Source organism: Pteropus vampyrus, unplaced genomic scaffold (genome assembly GCF_000151845.1).
Source record: "Pteropus vampyrus isolate Shadow unplaced genomic scaffold, Pvam_2.0 Scaffold124, whole genome shotgun sequence".
In the NCBI taxonomy this organism is placed as follows: domain Eukaryota; kingdom Metazoa; phylum Chordata; class Mammalia; order Chiroptera; family Pteropodidae; genus Pteropus; species Pteropus vampyrus.
In genome coordinates, this window is record NW_011888905.1 from 469,801 (window position 1) to 474,226 (window position 4,426).

General features: G+C 42.2%; 1 protein-coding gene across 1 annotated transcript in view; it reads right to left on the reverse strand.

Annotated features, from left to right (window-relative positions):
• Positions 1 to 1,161: 1,161 nt before the first annotated feature.
• Positions 1,162 to 4,426, reverse strand: part of LOC105296305 (histone H2B 1/2-like) — a 6,534-nt gene continuing 3,269 nt past the window's right edge. The window contains exon 2 of the mRNA XM_011366332.1: positions 1,162 to 1,570. The gene's annotated coding sequence lies outside the window, so the exon portion shown is untranslated. The remainder of the gene's footprint in view (positions 1,571 to 4,426) is intronic.

Genomic DNA, 4,426 nt, shown 5'->3' on the forward strand with positions numbered 1-4,426 from the left:
TGCACCTAAAAGTTTATTTTTTCTTCTGCTTTTTGAAGAAATTAAAATATTTTCGTGAGCCTCTACAAGTACTGGGGGCCTTAGGCCCTGTGCCTAATGGGTTGTCGGCCTGGAGACGAAACTTAAGTTATTCAAGTAAGAAATAATAATCCTCACACGAAGTGCCCTGTATATGTGATGACAATAAATAGGGTGGCGCAAGCAAGGTGTCCAGGGGAGTTTGTTGTGAGCGGTGTCTTAGCCACCGGAGGTGAGGGACCGCGTCAGCTCAGAGAAAGTCGGGAGCGGGGACAGCAGCCCTGCTCCCCGGTCTCCAAACTGCTCGGGTTCCTGTTTTCAGCCGTGAGTGACCCAGTGGACTGTTCGGAGCCCCCCAGAGAGGCCGGGACAGGCGGGTACCCGCGCCATCAAGGTGCGGGCGACAGGCGGAAGCAAGCAGACGCACGACCCCACTGGGTGCCGGAGAACGTAACGTGACGTATGCGTAACGAGAGCCCCCGTCAGGGAACGGGCGGGACGTGAGGCCGGGCCAGATGGCCCAATGAGGAAGCCGGCGCAGAGGGGCGTGGCCACCGAGAGCAGGGGGCGTGGCGAGACTGCCCCAGCCGGAAGCCGGCGCGGAGGGGCGTGGCCACGCGGGAGTCTGCGAATGCGAGGGGCGGAGGGGTTTTATTCCCACCCCTGCGTGCCCGAGCTGGGAGGGAAATGTCCTCTGCCAGTTGTCAGAACTTCTCACTCACGTTTAAACCTGCGATTTTCAGGTTTATTTACCTACATGGTATTAGCATTTCAGAGAAATCCCATGACCTAATTTAAAGCACAGTTCTCCAAGTCGGAGCCCCGGACCAGTCTCATAGGCATCGTCTGGATAACAAGAAATACTAATTATTGGATCCTACTTTGACCTAGTAAATCAGAAACTGGGGTGTGGACCAGCAATTCCCAATTTCGGTGCACACTCCAGTTTGAGACTGCTTCACAATCTGGTATTTTTCTGAATTCAGGTGCTGAGATGACCTCTGTTTTGTCAGCTTAACTAAATGAATTCGTTTCCCTTCAGGATTGTTGCCCACCTTGATGCTATTAGATGAAGTGGAAAATTCATTGCATGTCTAGAAAAGGGAGATCTTAGAAAAATTTGAATCAACAATGAATGCAAAATTCCAATTCTTCAGAAATTTTATTAATCATAACATCTCATTATAGACGGTTTGCCATCTTCTCGATTCAGACTTCCCTAAGCAAAGATAGTCCATGGGAAATAATGAATTCTCAGTAAGTACGCCTGTAACAGAAGTAAATTCTAATTTTATAATTCACACACACACACAAAAAAATGGAACGAGAAAGCTAAAACACATTTTTTGGGCTCTTCCACTCAGATAATGATCTCCTTTTTGATGCAGCGAGTGTGCAGCAAGCCAGGATGAGTTGGATTTGGGCAGGATAAACACACTAATCAATCATTCTCAAGCAGATCAGACTTTTCATATTTCATAACTTGTATGGGCTGATTCACATTTGCAGTTACTGTTTGCATTCATTTCTTCTCTGCATTCATATTTCTCCCCTAATTGAAGAAATAAAAAGATTTATTTGTTAGGTGCTATTTTTCCAGCCACAGTAACGTTTGCTGTACGGTGAAGAGGTCTCTTTTCACATTTGCTTGTATAACATGCCGAGGAAGCGCTACTCCAGTATAATGGTCATTATCAGCATGAGCAGGTACTGATTCAATTCATGCTTAGTCAAGAGGTATTCCTGATATGATCTTTGTTCCAAATCCCACAACTACCCTTCTTGGGGTGGGGTTTAAACAGTTCAAAAGCTCATATTCTCTCTCTTTAGTTTTTGACTTGAAGAGAATTTGCCACTCTGATTTACGGTTTAATTCAGTGACTAAGAAAAATATAATGATTGCTAGCAATTGTTAAATGCTTACTAAATGTCCATAACTTTTTAAGAGCTTTACATGATTATCTCACTTAATCCTTAAGATAACTCTAAGTAGTAGTGTACTATTATCATTCTTGTTGTATACATGAAGCGAATCGCAGAAATGCCGAGTCACTCATTCTATTAAGCCATGGTGGCAACTCAGTTCTGGCTTCTCTTGCTGCCGTAGTAGACATGTGTTTACTTTGCTAAATTATGCCATGCTGCGTGACATGGGGGCTTTGGACTATATGGTATCTGCTCTACCTCCAAGGGGACTGGAGCCTAAAGATTAGCCATGTGGGCGGTCAGTCGTGTTTATGTGATGAAGCCCCAACAAAAGTTGGGGCGCCAAGGCTTGGGTGAGCTTCCCTAGTGGGCGGTATGTTTTGTGTCATCACACATCAGTGGGTGCAGGAGGCGTTACCACTCTCCGTGACTCCGCCCACCAGAAATTCCAAGTTTGAAACCCTCCTAGGTTCTGCTCCTGTGCCTCTTCCCTTGGCTGGTTTTATTCCAGTAAACCTTAACTTCGCGTATAGTAGCTTGCAGTGAGTTCTGTGAGTCCTCCTAGTGAATTATCAAATTTGAGGGTGATTTTGGAAACCCCTGAACTTTGCAGTTGGTGCTACATGTGAGGGCAGTCTTAGAGGCTGTTCCTTAACTTCATACTACGTCACGATGATACTAATATCATATTTTGTTTATTATGCAAAAATTAAGATTAATATTTTTGCCTTCATTTAGTGAGTTTGGTAGATCTGACATGAGCCCAAGTCTATCTGCCTGCAGATTTCCAGAGTGTGAAGCACTGTTTTGATTTTGAGTGAAAGATAAAGGGAAATGGAGGCAATTGCTGTGAGCTTCCTTGATCGTTTACTAGAAGGTTTTGACACAGGTCAAGAATCTACTTATAAAACTTCGGAACTAAATTCTATTCAGTTTCTTCCTTTATCTTCCTCTGCGAACTCTTAACTTGTTACCTTACACTTTAAACATTGTAGCTCTTGTAGTATTACTCAATATTAAGTCATATATTTTAAGCAAATTATTAAATTAGCTTTAACTTCTCGTTCAGTTTTAAATTTTATTACTTTAGTTTTTTTCTCATATTGTTATTTTCGTATATTTTCTTACACCACAATATTTTCTTTGAATTTTAATTTTTATTGTATTTATTTTAATTCTTTACTGTATTTATTTTCTATTTTAATTCATTTTCTTCAAAAAGGCCAAGTCTGTTAGTTTGTGGGACATTCCAAAGATTATGCCCCAGAGACTGACTGGCTCACCGCAGTGCTGTTCGGGAGTTGTCAGATCAATTAATTCAATTCGTTCAGTCCCCTTTCAAGGTGTCTGCTATGTGCTGCTCTGACTTCACTGTAGAGGCTACTATTTTGTCTTTTCCAACCCCAGGGAAAAGCCCATCGGGACATCATGTGTGCATTTCATCAGCTTTGTCTCTGTGGACAGCGGTCAACTGCAGTCTAAATCGCTGGGATTCTTAAAGATCTACCACAAAAAAGTAGAGCTGCAGGTGATTCCCAGTTGATTTCTATCCAATGTCTAAAGCACAAATACATTTTACATTCAAGTATTTAAAGCACAAAAATGATGATGCGCTGGTTTTAAAGTATGTCCACAAATGTTTTACTAATCTTACCTCGAAAGGTGGAGCCCTCTTTCCCCTCTAAATTTATGACAGAGTTAAATAACTTGCTTCTAATGAATAGAAAGTGGCAGAAGTGAGTGTGTGACATACAAAACTAGGTCACAAAAGGCACTGTGGCCACTCTCTTTCTCTCTATGATTTCTCTTCCTGGGTGACAACAGCCACCATGTTTTGAAGAGAGTCAGCCTTCCAGACAGATCTATGTGGCAAGGAACTGAGGTCTCCCTGTGAACAGCCAAGAGGGACTTGTCTGGCATGCGGGCGAGCTGCCTCGGAAGAGACAGCTCCAGCTACAGTCCAGCCTTAGAGGTGACTGTGGTCTGTGCTTACATCTTGACTTCATCCTCTTGAGACACCCTGAGCCACAGCCACCCAAGCTATGTCATTTCTGGATTCCTGACCCATAGAAACTGAATGAAACAATAAATGTTCACAGATTTAGGCTGTCCACTTTCGGATAATTTGTTATACATAAATAGGTAATTAATAGAGGAGAGCCCACAATTAATGTTTCAAGCTGCTATAAACTTAATGTAAAATCTGATAAAGGTGAGCCCAAGAGATGAAATCAGATTGGTTTTACACATGAATAGAGATGGAAAAAAATATTGAAATTTACGCAGTCATTATTTAAGATCATAATACGACACAACCAAATAATGTTTGGCCTAGGAATGCAAGCAGGGATCAACAGCAGGAAATCTACCTATACGTCACTGCAATAGGCTAAAGGAGAAAAAGCACAGGATTTCATCAGATGCCAAAAGTTCAGAAATCATTCTTTAAAAAAACTCTTAAAATAGGATTAGAAGGAAACTA